A 21,180-nucleotide genomic window follows, 5' to 3' on the forward strand; every position below is an offset into this window, starting at 1 on the left:
ATGATTATAGCAGAAGTCTAAAGTATAAACCGGTACAAATAAATAGGTGATTTTCTCCCAAAGTATCAGGGTAAATGCTGATTCAGGGAATATGATTATCTATATCAGGAAAACAAAATGCCATCTCCTATTAGGAAATTAAAAAGTATAGAAACGCAGCACAAAAAGTGACAAACTGATAAAAGGTGGACATCCCCTTTAAATTCTCCAGTGAGCTTCCATTGTTTTGCTTCCGTCAGGTCCATCGCTGCGATGCAACAAGTTTTTTAGATGTCAACTGTTGCAACGGAAGTGTTATTTCACAGGATTCCGTTCACAGGAATCCTGTGAAAGAACTGATCCGTCGCATCTGTTACATCCGTTGTGCGTCCGTTTTTTTTTTTGACGGATCCGTCGTGATCCGTTTGTGTTTGGGACAGCCCAATGGGAGTGCCAAACATGCTGGGCATGCTCAGTAGAGCATGACAGAATCCAGCACCATAGACATCCAGTATAGCTTGTGATGGATGGCGACGGACACCTGCGACGTGCGCTTTTTTGCCGCTCCAAAAAAATGTTACATTTAGCGTTGCTCCTGCCTGATGGTCAGTCAGTAAACGACTGATCCATCATGCTGCGGATGCAACGCAAGGCGATCTGTCACAATCCGTCGCTAATAGAAGTCTATGGGGAAAAGAAGGATTTTTGTGTACTCACCGTAAAATCTCTTTCTCTGAGTCTTCATTGGGGGACACCGCACCCACCCTGTTTTGTCTTGTGTTACATATTGCCTGCCTATCGCCTCAGTGGTCCATATTTCCAGGCCACTTGTCGCACGGCGACTTGGTTATAATTTTTACTGTGACTTATCTATGGGTCTTTGTTTTGGTTCTCCTCCTACTGCTTGTGCACTAAACTGAATTGAGCCCGCCTCCGGCTCGGGGTGTATACTGCTGGGGAGGAGCTAACTTTTTCTGTCCACTTAGTGTCAGCCTCCTAGTGACAGCAGCATAACCCATGGTCCTGTGTCCCCCAATGAAGACTCAGAGAAAGAGATTTTACGGTGAGTACACAAAAATCCTTCTTTCTCTATCGTTTCATTGGGGGACACAGGACCATGGGACGTCCAAAAGCAGTCCCTGGGTGGGAAAAGAGCAAGCACCGGAGATAGGTAGGAAACATCTTCCCCCTGTCGGGCTTGACCAAGACCTGCCAGTACCTATCTTGTTACAGGTGTGCTACCGCCGCCCGCAAAAACCTACACCAAGATTGGCCTCTGCCGATACCTGTGTGTGATCATGGTAGGACCTAGTACCGGTATGCAGACTAGACCAGGAGGCGACCTCGCGGACCTGGCCGGTCGACGTCCGAAGTCTAATCGACCAAGATGCTCCCATTGCACGGGTATAGTGCGCCTTCACTGCCCGCGGCAGGGATCCGTTCTTCCTGCGGTAGGCCTCAACTCTAGCGGAATTGGAACCATGTGGCAATCTTGGCCTTGGGCGCCGGCATGCCCTCCCAGGGATCGGGTAGAAGGGTGAACTGACTGTCGGTGTCACCGAAAGGTGCGGTCCTGAGGACATAACAAAAAAACTGACAGCTCGTACCAGGGCCAGAGGAAAAAAGGCCATCTTCAGGCTGAGAGAAGGACTAGGACAGAATGACCGAAACCCAATCTCCTATCTAGGTGGAACGGTGAGACGGCCCCGGACCGAAGGCGGGGTCTGGCCGGAGCACCCCCCCCTGTCCAGGTGGAGGCCCAGAAAAAGGAGGAGAAAACGACCAGAGAGGACTGCCCGTCCTGATGCCCTTCGTAAAAAACGTGATGGCAACGAGGAACCCACTTTCCAAAACAGGTGAGAACAGAGGGAAACTAGGAAAGAAAAAACAGGATACCATGAAGCGAACCCCTCGCCAGATCTAGGTCCCACGTCTCTAGTGGATGACGATACAGTAGAGTCAGATGGGTGACTCCCTGGGTGAAAGTCCTGATTTGGCAGACGAGAAGCGAGAGGCTTCTGAAACCGAATTGATAGAGCAGACACCTGGCCCTTAAAGGGACGCGCGAGAGACCCGCATCCAGACCTGACTGCAAAAATGCCAGCAATGACGGAAGGGAGAAGGAGCAAAGAGAAGAGCAGATGTGCTCCTTACACCACCGGAGGAACTCTTCCCGTGTGGAAATATATTCTCGATGAAACTGGCTGTCCGGCCTTAATCATTGTGTGTATCGCTCCTGTCGAAAGGCCTGTCTGAGCCAGTAGCCGGGATCCACTAGTAAGGTCGTCAAATTAAGGACCTTTGAGTCTTGGTGGAAGAGAGGGCCCCGACACGGAAGATCTGGAGGGTCTGGAAGGTGCCACGGGGCAACTGTGAGGAGCTGAGTGAGTTGTGTGAACTATGCTCGCCTGGGCCACTCTGGCGCCACCTTCTGCCTTGATTCTTTTGAGAAACCTTGAAATCCTGGAAAGCAGAGGGAAGATGCACGGGAGCCTGAACTGGCTTCACGACAGGGCGAGGGCGTCGACACCTAGGCCAGGTGGAGGGAGCACCACTCGATGAACCGCGGACCTGATAGTTGAATCGGGAGGCCATTGGGTCCCCGACCGGAGTCTTCCTTCGCCGAAAATCTGGCTGGGGACTTCTCTGTTGAGGAACCATCTGCCTGACGCGGGGCCATCCCTGCCGAGAAAAGAGGGCCGTTCCATTGTCCACGCTAGGGATGTGCACTGCCGAGATTAGAGCGCGAAGAGATCCGGCCCAGTGCAAGGTCCTCTTGACTTCACCCATTGCCATGATACTCCTTGCGTCTTCCTGGTGGATGATGCACGCCACCACTGCGGCCTGGTCAGACTGGAATCTGACTGGGCAACCCAGTACACGGTGCTGAAATTGTAGCCAGGCTAGCCGGATGGCTGAATTCCGGAATGTTGATAGGGAGACAACACTCAGGGGTGTCCAACAGCTTTGTGCTGCGGAAATGGAAAGGCACACCCCAGTCTTGGAGATCGGTGACGGTGGACACTATCCTCCAGAGGAGAAGAAGAAGAAGACGAGAAGGGACTCTCCCAAGGGAGGTTGCGAAGAATGGTCCACTTAGGAAGGGAATGGCGGGTCATTCGATATAGACGGGACCAGCGGTCCATAGCAAGGAGAGATTTGACCCCCTTCTTCGTCAGGGCCCGCTGAAAAGGCCGAAGATGCAACTGGGTACAGTATACCGCCTATATCCCTGCCGACAACTGACCGGGGACTCGCATACCAAAACCGATGGAAAAACGGGTGCGGATGGCAGAGAGTACGGAGGCCTCGGTGCAGGGAAGAGAACCACTCTTGTGCGAGGAGTACCTGACCTTGGACGGTATTGAATACCGTGTCTAAAGGGATGATCCGCCGGGGCAGGGTCTGAGAAGACCTTTCCCGAAAGATCAGCTACTCTAGAAGCGAAAAGGCGATGATGGCTATCTACACACCCAGACGACAACCCTTGAGGGAAGAACTCTTGACCACCAGGTCGTCCCAGGGCGGAGTGACCATAATAGCTCTGGAGTGTAGGATGGGCATGGCAGCCGCTATGATCCCTGTAATGACCCTTAAGCAAGGAAGTGGTCCCTTGCCTCGCAAGGTGGATGAGCTTTTGGTGGGATAGAGGCGCCCTGAAAGGTTGAGGCGCGACAGGACTGGAACCGAGCGGTGGAGCGACGCACCTGGATGCGTCTGGGCCGATGTTGGGTAGGGGAAGAATCTCTTCCCTCAGGTGGCCTAGGGGACCAACTGGACTAGCCCATTTCCGAAGGGACGCTCCCCTAAGAGCGGAAGGGAGACCAGCCATAGAGGTCGCATCCGCATTCCAGATCTTGAGTTAGAGTGCTAAACGGGTGGTCACACTGCTGCTAGAGGCTTAGACCGTGCCGCTGGCAGACGCCAGGGCTGTGTTGAGAAGGTACTCACCGAAGATGTCAACCAATTCTGAATCAGCAGAGATGGAACGTAGACCGCTGCGTAGGGTGTCCGTGGAGTCCCTGAGAGACGTCACGTTAGGGATAATAAGCCAGGTGGAACCCTGGCGGGTCGATCACCTTCTCTCCGGAGCCCTTTGGGGAAGGGATAATGACAATAACAAGACTTACCGCTGGTAAACGTCGTGTCTGGTTGTTGACTGTGATGACGCAGTAACCCGGCGAACTACTGGATGTCCACTGAATACATCATGGGTCCGCCAGAAAAGTCTTAAAGGAGACCTGTGTGCTCAGAGAGGAGAAGAGGACTCACTGTGCTCTTATGGTCTGACTCACCGTTTCTACCAGGCTATTCGTCATGCGCCGAACCTCGGGCGCCTGCTCGGAATCCAGCAGAGGTGGTCCGCCTGGGTCATCACCAGAGGGGTTGGAAGGCTTCCGGTGGAGCGGAAGTTTGGACCTGGGAATGAAGGAAACACCAGGGGGGGGGCGCCGAAGAGACCAGGCGGCTCCTCTTCGAGCCGTGGATAAGGTCCCTGGCACGGGACTCACCTCCTCCTGTGTGTGCACGGAGAGAAAAAGGCTGTCCATACCCTTATGGCTTGACTCACCATTTCTACCAGGCTATTCGTCATGCGCCGAACATCAGGCGCCTGCTTGGAATCCAGCAGAGGCGGTACGCCTGGGCCATCACCCGAAAGGAGGTCGAAAGGCTTCCAGAGGAGCGGCCGTCTGGACCTGGGGATGAAGGTGAAAACTCCCCGAGGGGATTGCGCCAGTCCTGTGGAGGTATGACAGAGCGTCGGCCAGGGACGCAGCGTATTTGCACCGACCCGAGGACGTCAGCGAGGGGATTTATGGCTTGAGACAGGGGCGTTAACCAGCCGGCCGAGGCGGGATACCGGGACCTGCAGTGTCAGGGGCTGCGGTGGCTGTAATCACTAAATCTGACATGATTTGGGTGAATTCAAAAGTTGAGGGTATAGCAATCTTGACCGTTACCGGTCCGGAATGAAGGGAATTTTGTTTACTTACCGTAAATTCCTTTTCTTCTAGCTCCAATTGGGAGACCCAGACAATTGGGTGTATAGCTATGCCTCCGGAGGCCACACAAAGTATTACACTAAAAGTGTAAAGCCCCTCCCCTTCTGCCTATACACCCCCCGTGCTCCCACGGGCTCCTCAGTTTTGGTGCAAAAGCAAGAAGGAGGAAAAAATTATAAACTGGTTTAAAGTAAATTCAATCCGAAGGAATATCGGAGAACTGAAACCATTCAACGTGAACAACATGTGTACACAAAAACAGGGGCGGGTGCTGGGTCTCCCAATTGGAGCTAGAAGAAAAGGAATTTACGGTAAGTAAACAAAATTCCCTTCTTCTTTGGCGCTCCATTGGGAGACCCAGACAATTGGGACGTCCAAAAGCAGTCCCTGGGTGGGTAAATAATACCTCATAATAGAGCCGTAACGGCTCCGTCCTACAGGTGGGCAACCGCCGCCTGAAGGACTTGCCTACCTAGGCTGGCATCTGCCGAAGCATAGGCATGCACCTGATAGTGTTTCGTGAAAGTGTGCAGGCTCGACCAGGTAGCTGCCTGACACACCTGCTGAGCCGTAGCCTGGTGTCGCAAGGCCCAGGACGCTCCCACGGCCCTGGTAGAATGGGCCTTCAGCCCTGAGGGAACCGGAAGCCCCGAGGAACGATAAGCTTCGAGAATTGGTTCCTTGATCCACCGAGCCAGGGTTGATTTGGAAGCTTGTGTCCCTTTACGCTGGCCAGCGACAAGGACAAAGAGTGCATCCGAGCGGCGCAGGGGCGCCGTACGAGAAATGTAGACTCTGAGTGCTCTCACCAGATCTAACAAGTGCAAATCCTTTTCACACTGGTGAACTGGATGAGGGCAAAAAGAAGGTAAGGAGATATCCTGATTGAGATGAAAGGGGGAAACCACCTTAGGGAGGAATTCCGGAACCGGACGCAGAACCACCTTGTCCTGGTGAAACACCAGGAAAGGAGCTTTGCATGACAACGCTGCTAGCTCAGACACTCTCCGAAGTGAAGTGACTGCTACTAGAAAAACCACTTTCTGCGAAAGGCGTGCGAGCGAAATATCCCTCATTGGCTCGAACGGTGGTTTCTGAAGAACCATCAGCACCCTGTTCAGATCCCAGGGTTCTAACGGACGCTTGTAAGGAGGGACGATGTGACAAACCCCTTGCAGGAACGTGCGCACCTGTGGGAGTCTGGCCAGGCGCTTCTGAAAAAACACAGAGAGCGCAGAGACTTGTCCCTTAAGGGAGCCTAGCGACAAACCCTTTTCCAATCCGGATTGAAGAAAGGACAGAAAAGTGGGCAAGGCAAATGGCCAGGGAGAAAAACCCTGAGCAGAGCACCACGACAGGAATATTTTCCACGTCCTGTGGTAGATCTTGGCGGACGTTGGTTTCCTAGCCTGTCTCATGGTGGCAATGACCTCTTGAGATAATCCTGAAGACGCTAAGATCCAGGACTCAATGGCCACACAGTCAGGTTGAGGGCCGCAGAATTCAGATGGAAAAACGGCCCTTGAGACAGCAAGTCTGGTCGGTCTGGCAGTGCCCACGGTTGGCCGACCGTCAGATGCTACAGATCCGGGTACCACGACCTCCTCGGCCAGTCTGGAGCGACGAGGATGGCGCGGCGGCAGTCGGCCCTGATCTTGCGTAACACTCTGGGCAACAGTGCCAGAGGAGGAAACACATAAGGAAGCTGAAACTGCGACCAATCCTGAACTAAGGCGTCTGCCGCCAGAGCTCTGTGATCTTGAGATCGAGCCATGAATGTTGGGACCTTGTTGTTGTGCCGTGACGCCATTAGGTCGACGTCCGGCATCCCCCAGCGGCAACAGATCTCCTGAAACACGTCCGGGTGAAGGGACCATTCCCCTGCGTCCATGCCCTGGCGACTGAGAAAGTCTGCTTCCCAGTTTTCTACGCCCGGGATGTGAACTGCGGAGATGGTGGAGGCCGTGGCTTCCACCCACATCAAAATCCGCCGGACTTCTTGGAAGGCTTGCCGACTGCGTGTTCCACCTTGATGGTTGATGTAAGCCACCGCTGTGGAGTTGTCCGACTGAATTCGGATCTGCTTGCCTTCCAGCCACTGCTGGAACGCTTTTAGGTCAAGATACACTGCCCTGATCTCCAGAACATTGATCTGAAGTGAGGACTCTTGCTGAGTCCACGTACCCTGAGCCCTGTGGTGGAGAAAGACTGCTCCCCACCCTGACAGACTCGCGTCCGTCGTGACCACCGCCCAGGATGGGGGTAGGAAGGATTTCCCCTTCGATAATGAGGTGGGAAGAAGCCACCACCGAAGGGAAGCTTTGGTTGCCTGAGAGAGGGAGACGTTCCTTTCTAGGGACGTCGGCATCCTGTCCCATTTGCGTAGGATGTCCCATTGAAGAGGACGCAGGTGAAACTGCGCGAAAGGAACTGCCTCCATTGCTGCCACCATCTTCCCCAGGAAGTGCATGAGGCGCCTCAAGGGGTGTGACCGACCTTGAAGGAGAGATTGCACCCCTGTCTGTAGTGAACGCTGTTTGTCCAGCGGAAGCTTCACTATCGCTGGAAGAGTATGAAACTCCATGCCAAGATATGTCAGCGATTGGACCGGTGTCAGATTTGACTTTGGAAAATTGATGATCCACCCGAAACTCTGGAGAGTCTCCAGAGTAACGTTGAGGCTGTGTTGGCATGCCTCTTGAGAGGGTGCCTTGATCAACAGATCGTCCAAGTAAGGTATCACCGAGTGACCCTGAGAGTGGAGGACCGCAACTACTGTAGCCATGACCTTGGTGAAAACCCTTGGGGCTGTCGCCAGGCCGAACGGCAGTGCCGCGAACTGAAGGTGTTCGTCTCCTATGGCGAAGCGCAGGAAGCGCTGATGCTCTGGAGCAATCGGTACGTGGAGATAAGCATCTTTGATATCGATCGATGCTAGGAAATCTCCTTAGGACATTGAGGCGATGACGGAGCGGAGGGATTCCATCCGGAACCGCCTGGTCATTACGTGTTTGTTGAGCAGTTTTAGATCCAAAACAGGACGGAAAGACCCGTCCTTCTTTGGAACCACAAACAGGTTGGAGTAGAAACCGTGACCCTGTTGCTGAAGAGGAACCGGGACCACCACTCCTTCTGCCTTCAGAATGCCCACCGCCTGCAGAAGAGCCTCGGCTCGCTCGGGAGGCGGAGATGTTCTGAAGAATCGAGTCGGAGGACGAGAGCTGAACTCTATCCTGTAACCGTGAGACAAAATGTCTCTCACCCAACGGTCTTTTACTTGTGGCAGCCAGGTGTCGCAAAAGCGGGAGAGCCTGCCACCGACCGAGGATGCGGTGTGAGGAGGCCGTAAGTCATGAGGAAGCCGCCTTGGTAGCGGCACCTCCGGCGGTATTTTAGGGCGTGATTTGGACCGCCATGCGTCGGCGTTCCTCTGATCCTTCTGAGGCCTTTTGGACGAGGAGAATTGGGACCTGCCCGCCCCCCGAAAGGACCGAAACCTCGACTGTCCCCTCCTCTGTTGGGGTGTTTTTGGTTTGGCCTGGGGTAAGGATGTTTCCTTTCCCTTGGATTGTTTGATGATTTCATCCAATCTCTCACCAAACAAGCGGTCGCCAGAAAATGGCAAACCAGTTAAGCACTTTTTTGGAAGCCGAATCTGCCTTCCATTCCCATAGCCACAAGGCCCTGCGTATTGCCACCGAATTGTCGGCTGCAACCGTCGTACGGCTCGCAGAGTCCAGGACAGCATTAATAGCGTAGGACGCAAATGCCGACGTTTGAGAGGTTATGGACGCCACCTGCGGCGCAGACGTACGTGTGAGTGCGTCAATTTGCGCCTGACCAGCTGAGATAGCTTGGAGTGCCCATACGGCTGCGAATGCTGGAGCAAAAGACGCGCCGATAGCTTCATAGATGGATTTCAACCAGAGCTCCATCTGTCTGTCAGTGGCATCCTTGAGTGAAGCTCCATCTTCCACTGCAACTATGGATCTAGCCGCCAGTCTGGAGATTGGAGGATCCACCTTGGGACACTGAGTCCAGCCCTTGACCACGTCAGGGGGGAAGGGGTAACGTGTATCCTTAAGGCGCTTGGAAAAACGCTTATCTGGACAAGCTCGGTGTTTCTGGACTGCCTCTCTGAGTCAGAGTGGTCCAGAAACATACTCGTTGTACGCTTAGGAAACCTGAAACGGAATTTCTCCTGCTGAGAAGCTGACTCCTCCACTGGAGGAGCTGAGGGAGAAATATTCAACATTTCATTGATGGACGCAATAAGATCATTCACTATGGCGTCCCCATCAGGAGTATCAAGGTTGAGAGCGGCTTCAGGATCAGAATCCTGATCAGCTAGCTCCGCTTCATCATACAGAGAGTCCTCTCGCTGAGACCCTGAACAATGTGATGATGTCGAGGGGATTTCATAGCGAGCTCGCTTAGTCGGTCTGGGACTGCGTTCCATGTCAGAGACCTCACCCTGGGATCTATGAGACACCCCGGGAGAACATTGTTGTTCCAACTGAGGGGGACCAGGGGGCAATGATTCCACAGTGCCCCTGGCTTGAGATGCCGGCCTGGACTGCAAGGCTTCTAATATCTTAGCCATAGTCTCAGAAAGTCTTTCAGTAAAAACTGCAAACTCCGTCCCTGTCACCTGGACAGTGTTAACAGGTGGTTCTCCCTGGGCCACCCTTAGCAGAGGCTCCGGCTGAGTAAGTGCCACAGGGGCCGAGCATTGCACACAATGAGGGTCAGTGGAACCTGCCGGCAGTATAGCCGTACATGCTGCACAGGCAGCATAGTAAGTCTGTGCTTTAGCACCCTTGCTATTTGTGGACGACATGCTGTTGTCTCCTCTGAGCAATACAGGAGGGTATATAGCCAAAAACAACCGTGCACCATACAGTGTAAAGTATAGCCTATAATCATATAATCTATAAGTACACTTCTGCACCAGTGGGGCCAGCACCTAGGTGCTGCTTACCGCCCGCGCAATGCGGTTGTGTGGTCCCAGAATTCCTGCCTGGGTCTCCCTGAGCTTGTCTCCCTTCTCCAGCGTTAGCAGAGCTGACAGGAATGGCTGCCGGCGTCCTGAGGAGAGGAGGGGGCCGTGGGCGTGCCCTAGAAAGTGCGGGAATCTGGTGCCCCACTGTGCACAGTGAGGGGGGTGGAGTATGCAAAGCATGCTCCAGCTCAGTTGCTGATGTCCTTTACAGCGTCCCGCCCTTCCCCTGCTGGCAGGCCTGGGGGCGGGAAAAGAATGAGACTAGGCCGCAAAAGCCGGGGACTAAAGTTATAAGCGCGGCCGCCGTATAAGCGCGGTCGGCGCGGAAGTCCCCGGCGCACTAACAGTCCCAGCCGCGCCGCAGTGATAACAATGGCAGCGGCGGTCAGCGCGGCAGTCCCCATACACTAACACACTCAGCGACGCTGCAGTGTGTAAAGGCACAAACGCAGTCAGCGCCGCGGTCCCCGGTGCACTAGCACACCCAGCAATGCTGGAGTGTTGCTGTGCGCGGTCCCCACGGGGACACAGAGTACCTCAAAGTAGCAGGGCCATGTCCCTGAACGATACTCGGCTCCTATCCAGCAGAGTCCTCAGGAGCTGTGGATGGAGCACGGTCTCATGTGCCTGGAGACCGATAGGATCCCACTTCACCCAGAGCCCTAAGGGGGATGGGGAAGGAAAACAGCATGTGGGCTCCAGCCTCCGTACCCGCAATGGATACCTCAACCTTAACAGCACCGCCGACAAGAGTGGGGTGAGAAGGGAGCATGCTGGGGGCCCTGTTATGGGCCCTCTTTTCTTCCATCCGACATAGTCAGCAGCTGCTGCTGACTAAGCTGTGGAGCTATGCGTGGATGTCTGCCTCCTTCGCACAAAGCATAAAAACTGAGGAGCCCGTGGGAGCACGGGGGGTGTATAGCCAGAAGGGGAGGGGCTTTACACTTTTAGTGTAATACTTTGTGTGGCCTCCGGAGGCATAGCTATACACCCAATTGTCTGGGTCTCCCAATGGAGCGCCAAAGAAAATTATTTTTTCAAGCTCTGAGGATTCTATGCATTAACTCTATTGAGATAGTATTCTGGGACTATATGTTGACAGTAAAAACCACCGTTCCCTTCTATATGTATGTATCTATATATATATATTGTGAGACTGTGACCGGGGTTATCTATGACGGCCGGTATGTCTCGCCCCGGTTGTGCTCACTCCATGATAGAAAGTAAATCCACTCTAGGGTTAATCCTGTTTCCCTACAGGCTGAAGGAAGGGTTAAATGGAAACAGGAACGAGGGCAGGTGTGCCGGGTGTGAGGGAGTGAACAGAACTCCCTGAGTTCTCTGCTGGAGAGGCACATGTATATTGGTGTGGATTCTTGTTTGGACATTAAACCGTGTGCTGTGAAACTTAATGCCTGGATCCCGTGTCTTCTGCTGCGCAGCCGACCGTGCTACCTCACATATGGTGAAGAATGCGGGCATCCCGGCCGGTGAGGTGTAGCTTCCTTTTCTGGTGACCCGGTAGCACATGTCCTGGATTCAAGCGGCTATACTACGGCCCAAACCCAGCGACGCCATGGAGGACATCCTAAAGCAGCTGGCTCAGGCTAATGCACAGCAGCAACAAGCTAATGCACAGCAGCAACAGACCAATGCACATCTGCTCCAATCCTTGAAATCGCACCAAGAACAGCTGGTTCAGGCCAATGCATGTCAGCAGCAAGCCTTACAATTGCAGGAACAAAGACATCAAGAACAGATGGTTCTCCTGGCCAAGTCGATCCGTGCTGGACCGGCAGCAACAACCCCGGGACCGGGTGATGACGGCAGCGTCCGGAAAGCGGTGAGACAAACGTTGCAAAAGATGACCCCGGGGGATGATGTGGAAGCGTTCCTGGCGGTGTTTGAGCGGGTGGCCGAGCGGGAAAAGCTGCCGACCCCCCAGTGGGCTGAGGTATTGTCGCCCTATCTGACGGGGGAACCCCAAAAAGCGTACCTGGACCTCTGTACCGAGGACGCCATTGACTATGTGACCCTAAAAGCCGAAATACTGGCACGGTTGGGGGTGAATACCTATGTACGGGCTCAGCGGGTAAATCAGTGGTTCTATGAGGAAGCCAAACCCGTACGCTCCCAGGCCTATGACTTGTTGCATCTTGTAAAAAAATGGTTGCAGCCTGACACTCTGAGCCCGGCGCAGATGGTGGAAAGGGTAGTAGTGGATCGTTTTGTGCGCACTTTACCCGTCACCGTTCAACGGTGGGTAGGACAGGGTGACCCGAGTACCCTGGACCAATTAGTGTCCCTGGTAGAGCGGCATGTGGCTACGCAGGACTTGATACGGGAGACTGAGACTCTGCGTACCGCCCGTCGGTCCGGCCCCTCCAAGCCTAGGGCCAAGGACCCACCGCCGACAACGGTGCAGGAGTCCCCTACCGTCCCGCCTGAGGCCGCGGCCGCCAGTCCTGAGATCCGGAAGGTTCTGTACCCTAAACGACAACCCGTCAAGGGGGTTTCCGTCCCCATTAGATGTTGGCGGTGCCAGCGGGTGGGACATATGGAAGCCCAGTGTCCACTCACCACGGAGCCCATGGATTGTGGGGTTACCCGGCGGGGTTCAATGTATGCTCAGGTGGGGTGTACCGCTGACCTGGTCTCCCCAGAGACGGAGCCCCACTTGTGCCAAATACAGGTGAATGGATGTCCGGTTACAGGATTGTTGGATTCCGGAAGCTTAGTGACCCTTGTGCGATCCACCTTGAAGGCTAAAGTAAAGGCCACAGGACGTACCGTGGGGGTGGTTTGCATACATGGGGACCGCCGAGACTATCCCACGGGGATTGTCACCATCACAGCACCTTGCGGTCAGGTGCAACATGAGGTGGGACTTCTTAACACTCTTCCTTATGACGTGATCCTAGGAAGGGATCTGCCCTATTTTTGGACTTTATGGAAGGGACCCCCTAAGTCTCCTCAGATATTGGTCAGTCCGGGACCTGAGCCCTACAATCCTGAATCCGGGACACCTGCCGTAGGGGTCCCCATGATAGGGACAGAATGTGAACCCGATAGGTCGCCCCTAGAGGTATTGGCAGGAGAGGCTGAGACGGTCGAACCCATCCCGGAGTTGGAGGCGTCCCCGGATACGTTTGGGACTGCCCAACTCCAGGACCCTACATTAATACATGCCCGGAGTCGGGTGACAGTAATTGACGGGGTGGCACAGCTGCCCGGTGCCCAGGTAAGGTACCCCCATTTCGCTCTTAAGCAGGATTTACTCTACCGGGTAGATGAAATACGGGGCGTGGGGGTAGAGCAGTTGGTGGTGCCCCAGCCGCATCGTCGGCGGGTCCTCGACTTGGCTCATAAACACCTGATGAGTGGCCACCTAGGGGTCAAGAAAACGCAGGAGCGAATATTGCAAAGGTTCTATTGGCCCGGAGTCTTTGGGGAGGTAAAACGGTTCTGCGAAACCTGCCCGGAGTGTCAGCTTACCGCACCCCTGACCCATTTTCGCAGTCCGTTGGTACCGTTACCCATTATAGAAGTCCCTTTTGAACGGATAGGGATGGATCTGGTGGGGCCCCTCGTAAAGTCCGCTCGAGGGCACCAACACATCCTAGTGATTGTTGACTATGCCACCCGGTATCCCGAGGCGATACCTCTCAGACATACTGCAGCAAAGCTTATAGCTCGGGAGTTGTTTGCTGTGTTCTGCCGGGTGGGGTTGCCCAAGGAGATCCTTACGGATCAGGGGACCCCATTCATGTCTAAAGTGACCAAAGAGCTATGCCGGCTACTCCAGATCAAGCAGTTGCGTACGTCTGTGTATCATCCTCAAACGGACGGTTTAGTCGAGCGTTTCAATAAAACCCTGAAAACCATGCTAAAAAGGGTAATTTCAAAAGACGGGAAAGACTGGGATATGATGCTTCCCTATTTGATGTTTGCCATCCGTGAGGTGCCACAGGCATCCACGGGGTTTTCGCCTTTTGAGTTGTTATACGGGCGACATCCCCGGGGATTGTTGGACCTGGCAAAGGAAACATGGGAGCAAGAGCCCACCCCCCATAAAAGTGTGATTGAACACATTTTAGGAATGCAGAATCGCATAAGCGCGGTCATGCCAATTGTGAAGGAGCATTTACAGGAGGCTCAGGCCGCGCAAAGCGGCCGCTACAATAGACAAGCCACCGTGCGGTCCTTTAAACCCGGGGATCGGGTGTTGGTATTAATCCCCACGGCGGAGAGTAAATTCCTGGCTCAGTGGCAAGGCCCCTACGAGATAAAGGAAAGAGTCGGGGTGGTTAACTATAAAGTATTGCAGCCCGGTAGGCGGAAACCTGAACAAATATACCATGTCAACCTATTAAAACCCTGGCAGGAACGGGAAAGCCTGATGGCTGCTTTTTCCCCATCTCCCTCCTCTTCGGGTCGTTCACCTCCGGCTCCAGCGACCTCCGGAGAGGACGAACCGGAAGTAAGGATTGGAGAAGCCCTCACCAAGACTCAGAGGCGAGAGGCCAGACGGTTGGTTCAGCAGAACCCCGATGTCTTCTCCGAGCTGCCCGGTAGGACCAGTCTGATACGACATGATATTGTCACCGAGCCCCACCTGAAGGTACGCCTGAAGTCATACCGGGTACCGGAGGCTCGACGACAAGCCATATCGGAGGAAGTAAAGAAAATGTTACGCCTGGGGGTCATCGAAAAATCCCGGAGTGAATGGGCTAGTCCGATCGTCCTAATACCAAAAGCCGATGGCTCCTTAAGGTTCTGCAATGACTTTAGGAGATTGAACGAAATATCCAAGTTCGATCTCTACCCCATGCCCAGAGTGGATGAGCTGATTGATAGGCTGGGACAGGCGCGGTATTTTACCACGCTCGACCTGACCAAGGGGTACTGGCAGGTGCCACTGACGGAGTCCGCCAAGGAGAAAACCGCTTTTGTTGCGCCGGAGGGTCTCTTTCACTATGTTGTCTTGCCTTTTGGGTTACATGGCGCTCCAGCCACGTTCCAGAGGTTGATGGACTTAGTGCTGGAACCCCACCAGGCGTATGCATCAGCGTACCTTGATGACATCATTATTTACAGCTCCGAGTGGCAGACCCACTTGGAACAGGTACAAGCGGTGGTGGACGCGCTTCGAACAGCCGGATTGACAGCCAATCCCAAGAAATGTGCGTTGGGACTCACGGAAGCCCGCTACTTGGGCTACGTGATAGGCCAAGGAGTGATTAAGCCCCAAATTAACAAGGTTGAGGCGATCCAGAAGTGGCCTAGACCCCTGACCACGAAGCAGGTTAGGGCCTTCCTGGGTATCGTGGGGTACTACAGGAGGTTTGTAAAAGATTTTGCGGGACTATCAGCCCCCTTGACGGACCTTCTCAAAGGCAAGAAGTCCGTCATGGTGCGCTGGACTCCGCAGGCCGAGGACTCCTTCCGGGCCCTGAAGGGGGTCCTGTGCGGACAGCCCGTTCTTGTAAACCCTGATTTCCGGAAGGAGTTCATAGTGCAGACTGACGCCTCGGAGGTCGGCCTGGGGGCAGTGCTGTCTCAGGTGGTTCAGGGGGAGGAACACCCCGTCACCTTCTTAAGTAGGAAGCTCACCCCTCCCGAGCGGAATTATAGCGTAGTGGAGAAGGAGTGCCTGGCGATCAAGTGGGCATTGGAGTCCCTACGCTATTACCTGCTGGGACGGCAGTTTCGCTTGGTGACGGATCACTCTCCACTGGTCTGGATGAGGTCCGCCAAGGAACGGAATGCCCGGGTTACCCGGTGGTTCCTTTCTCTGCAGAACTTCCGGTTTACGGTTGAACATAGGGCCGGTAGGTTGCAGGGCAACGCCGATGCCTTGTCCCGCGGCCCGTGTTTGATGGCGGGAGTTCAACCCCGCACGCTTAAACTGAGGGGGGGGGTATGTGAGACTGTGACCGGGGTTATCTATGACGGCCGGTATGTCTCGCCCCGGTTGTGCTCACTCCATGATAGAAAGTAAATCCACTCTAGGGTTAATCCTGTTTCCCTACAGGCTGAAGGAAGGGTTAAATGGAAACAGGAACGAGGGCAGGTGTGCCGGGTGTGAGGGAGTGAACAGAACTCCCTGAGTTCTCTGCCGGAGAGGCACATGTATATTGGTGTGGATTCTTGTTTGGACATTAAACCGTGTGCTGTGAAACTTAATGCCTGGATCCCGTGTCTTCTGCCGTGCAGCCGACCACGCTACCTCACAATATATATATATATATATATATATATATATATATACACACACATACATACATACATACATACATACAATAATAAACTCAACCTCTGATAAACACAATCCCTGTATGATTGTGGTTCTTTTGAGGCTTGTTTTTACTGTTATAAACGGTTGCTGCAGCCTCAGCAATCCGCACACCGGGAGTCCTATTTCTTTTCTATTTTTTTTTTTTTAGGGAAGATGGACGCTGAAGGAGTCTGGAGAGCGGGAAAAACACATCCACCGCCCCCCCTGTGATGCCTGGGGCAGAGCGGAGGGCGGAGACGGACGGCCGGCGACCAATAGCGCTGCAGTGAAGGGCGGGCCTGGGACACTGGAGACAAGGTCGGAGCCGGGGCCTAAATTTTGGGGCTGCCGGTGCGCGGGGAGGTAGAGACAGGCGGTCCTACCTGCAAGCAGTGGTGGCGCAGCAGCGATGACCGGAGCGCCGAGAGGGAGCTCTGCGCTTGTGCCGGCGCGCCGACGACGACTGCTGAGACGTGGCTGGGGCGCAGAGCGTCTAGGCCGAGACCGGGGCCTCAATTTTGCAGCCGCCTGGAGAAGAAGGTAGGAGAAGGTCGGTCCTACCTGATCTCGGCGGCACCGGCCCAGAGATGGATGCGGAGCAGGCAGGGCGCCCTGCCCCTGCCTGTGTGCAATGCCCCCGTCCTGGAAGACTGCTGGCTCCAGGGGAGCAGCGTGCTGAGGCAGGGAAGTGGACATCATGATGGGGGAAGGAGCCCCCCCTGCAGGAGAAGGCAGCGATGCGGGCCCCATCGGATTTCAGACGCGCTGCTGAGGTTCCATCCCTGCTGTATGCCCCTGTACGCCCTTTGGGGTGATACCGCAGGGCGAATCAGGGGTGCCCATGAGGTGTTTCCCACACGAACAAACCCGGGAGTGGTACCACGGGATTGAACGGGGGAGAGGGCCCAAAGTCTCAAGCCCCTGCGACCCTGGGGAGTGGTACCCACAGGGCTGCGGAGGATGAGTGATGAAGAAAATACCTGCAGAAACGAGAAGACAGGTATGAGAGCGATGAGCGGCGCCAAAAAAAGAGAAAAAAGCGCAAAAAGCAAATGGCTGAGGGGGGCCGAGACGGCCCACATCAGCCTCCTACGACACTAAGCTAAAACTGAATTGAGCCCGCCTCCGGCTCGGGGTGTATGCTGCTGGGGAGGAGCTAACTTTTTCTGTCTACTTAGTGTCAGCCTCCTAGTGACAGCAGCATAACCCATGGTCCTGTGTCCCCCAATGAAACGATAGAGAAAAACGGATTCCTGCAAAATATTTTGCAAGATACCGTAAGGCCATGTGCCCACGGGAGCTCGCACCTGCGGATATATCTCCAGGTACGGCCGCAGGTTTCCCACAGCTGCTCCCCGGAATCCGCAGCTATTTTTATCTGCGGTAGTACAGCGAAATTGTTGCGGAAAACCAGAGGACATTCCTGCGGATTACCTGCGGAAGTCCCGGCCTCTATATACATAGTGGAGACGCGGGAATACCGCAGGTATTTCCGCACAAATTGACATGCAATTACATGCGGCTGCGGAACATCCACCTCATGTTCCGCAGCTGATTGTATCCGCAGCATGGACACAGCACTCCCCATGTCCCATAGGATAACATGGGGAGTGTCTGTGCATGCTGAAACCTGCGGATTTATCTGGAAAATCCAGAAAATCTGCGTTTTTTCCGCAGATAATTCCGCAGGTTTAATCTCACGTGGGTACATAGCCTAATTCCTCAAGGCGACGGAAGCAAAACAACGGAAGTGTGAACTAAGCCTTACACCAATACCTACTATAAAGAAGGGAATTTTGTTTACTTACCGTAAATTCCTTTTCTTCTAGCTCCAATTGGGAGACCCAGACAGTGGGTGTATAGCTACTGCCTCTGGAGGCCGCACAAAGAACTACACTTAAAAGTGTAAGGCCCCTCCCCTTCTGGCTATACACCCTCCCGTAGGAGTACAGATTCCTCAGTTTTAGTACCAAAGCAAGAAGGAGGAAAGCCAATAACAGTTTCAAAAACAAATTCAATCCGATAACTAGATCGGAGAACTTAAGAAACAACGTGAACAACATGTGCACCCGAAAAAACGAAACCCTAAAAACAGATAGGGCGGGTGCTGGGTCTCCCAATTGGAGCTAGAAGAAAAGGAATTTACGGTAAGTAAACAAAATTCCCTTCTTCTTTTTCGCTCCTAATTGGGAGACCCAGACAGTGGGACGTCCAAAAGCAGTCCCTGGGTGGGTAAAAAGATACCACATGAACGGGCTGTCATACAGCCTCTTCCTACAGGTGGGCCACCGCCGCCTGAAGGACCTGTCTACCTAGGCTGGCGTCTGCCGAAGCGTAGGTATGCACTTGATAGTGTTTGGTAAACGTGTGCAGACTCGACCAGGTAGCCGCCTGGCACACTTGCTGAGCCGTAGCCTGATGCCTCAACGCCCAGGACGCACCAACGGCTCTGGTAGAATGGGCCTTCAGTCCAGATGGAATCTGAAGCCCAGCAGAACGGTATGTGTGAAGAATTGGTTCCTTGATCCACCGCGCCAGGGTGGATTTGGAAGCTTGCGATCCCTTATGCTGACCAGCGACTAGGACAAAGAGCGCATCCGAACGGCGTAGAGGCGCCGTGCGAGAAATGTAAATCCTGAGTGCTCTCACCAGGTCCAACAGATGTAAACCCTTTTCAAATTGGTGAACTGGATGCGGACACAAAGATGGCAAAGTGATATCCTGATTGAGATGAAAGGAAGAAACCACCTTGGGAGAAAACTCTGGAATTGGACGCAGTACCACCTTGTCTTGGTGAAATACCAGGAAGGGAGATTTGCAAGATAACGCCGCCAGCTCGGACACTCTTCGAAGAGACGTGACCGCTACAAGAAAAACTACCTTTTGTGAAAGCCGAGAAAGGGGAACCTCTTTCAAAGGCTCGAAAGGCGGCTTTTGAAGAGCAAGGAGAACCTTGTTCAGATCCCAGGGTTCCAATGGCCGTCTGTAAGGAGGAACGATATGACAAACTCCTTGGAGAAACGTGCGTACTTTAGAAAGCTGTGCCAAGCGCTTCTGAAAGAATACGGATAACGCGGAGACTTGACCCTTAAGCGAGCTAAGGGACAAACCTTTTTCCAACCCAGACTGCAGGAAGGAAAGAAAAATTGGCAATGCAAATGGCCAGGGAGAAAACCCTTGAGCCAAGCACCACGCTAAGAATATCTTCCACGTCCTGTGATAGATCTTAGCTGAGGATGGTTTTCTAGCCTGTCTCATTGTGGCAACAACTCCCTGAGATAAACCTGAGGCCGCTAGGATCCAGGACTCAATGGCCACACAGTCAGGTTCAGGGCCGCAGAATTCAGATGGAAAAACGGCCCTTGAGACAGCAGATCTGGACGGTCTGGTAGTGCCCACGGTTGGCCTACCGTGAGATGCCACAGATCCGGGTACCACGACCTTCTTGGCCAATTTGGAGCGACGAGTATGGCTCGCTGGCAGTCGGACTTGATTTTCCGGAGAACTCTGGGTAACAATGCTAGAGGTGGGAACACATAGGGGAGTCGGAATTGCGACCAATCCTGAACCAAGGCGTCTGCCGCCAGCGCTCGGTGATCGTGAGACCGTGCCATGAAAACTGGGACCTTGTTGTTGTGCCGTGACGCCATCAGATCGACGTCCGGCGACCCCCAGCGGCAACAGATCTGTTGAAACACGTCCGGGTGAAGGGACCATTCTCCTGCGTCCATGCCCTGGCGACTGAGAAAGTCTGCTTCCCAGTTTTCCACGCCTGGGATGTGAACTGCAGATATGGTGGACGCTCTGCTTTCCACCCACGTCAAAATCCGCTGGACTTCTTGAAAAGCTTGGCGACTGCGTGTTCCCCCTTGGTGGTTGATGTACGCCACCGCCGTGGAATTGTCCGACTGAATCCGAATCTGCTTGCCTTCCAGCCATTGTTGGAAGGCTCGCAGGGCAAGGTAGATTGCTCTGATTTCCAGAACATTGATCTGCAAGGTGGACTCTTCCTGAGTCCACGTCCCCTGAGCCCTGTGGTGGAGAAACACCGCTCCCCACCCTGATAGGCTCGCATCTGTCGTGACCACTGCCCAGGACGGGGGAAGGAACGACTTTCCCTGTGACAATGAGTTGGGGAGAAGCCACCAACGTAGAGAATCCTTGGCAGTCTGAGAGAGGGAGACAGTCCTGTCGAGGGACGTCGATTTCCCATCCCATTGGCGTAGAATGTCCCATTGTAGAGGGCGCAGATGAAACTGCGCGAACGGGACTGCCTCCATTGCTGCTACCATCTTTCCTAGGAAATGCATGAGGCGCCTCAGTGAGTGCGACTGGCTCTGAAGGAGAGATTGCACTCCGGTCCGTAGCGAGCACTGCTTGTCCAGTGGAAGCCTCACTATCGCTGATAGAGTATGAAACTCCATGCCAAGATAAGTCAGAGATTGGGTCGGGGTTAGATGAGACTTTGGAAAGTTGATAATCCACCCGAAAGTCTGGAGAGTGTCTAGCGCCACCTTCAGACTGTGTTGGCATGCTTCTTGAGAGGATGCCTTTATAAGCAGGTCGTCTAGGTACGGGATGACCGAGTGACCCTGCGAGTGCAGAACAGCTACTACTGCTGCCATGACTTTGGTGAAGACCCGGGGGGCTGTTGCCAGACCGAAGGGTAACGCTACGAACTGTAGGTGCTCGTCGTGTATGACGAAACGTAGGAAACGCTGATGCTCTGGTGCAATCGGCACGTGGAGATACGCATCTTTGATGTCTATTGATGCTAGAAAATCTCCCTGAGACATTGAGGCTATGACGGAGCGTAGGGATTCCATCCGGAACCTCCTGACTTTTACGTGTCTGTTGAGCAACTTCAGATCCAGGACGGGACGATACGATCCGTCCTTTTTTGGGACCACAAACAGATT

The 21,180-nt window shown here is 53.9% G+C and overlaps 1 protein-coding gene across 1 annotated transcript in view; it reads right to left on the minus strand.

The window, feature by feature from the left end:
- The window catches only part of DNAH12 (dynein axonemal heavy chain 12), a 331,588-nt gene that overhangs the window by 290,982 nt on the left and 19,426 nt on the right, over positions 1-21,180 (minus strand). The window lies entirely within an intron of this gene.

This window comes from Anomaloglossus baeobatrachus, chromosome 8 (genome assembly GCF_048569485.1).
Source record: "Anomaloglossus baeobatrachus isolate aAnoBae1 chromosome 8, aAnoBae1.hap1, whole genome shotgun sequence".
In the NCBI taxonomy this organism is placed as follows: domain Eukaryota; kingdom Metazoa; phylum Chordata; class Amphibia; order Anura; family Aromobatidae; genus Anomaloglossus; species Anomaloglossus baeobatrachus.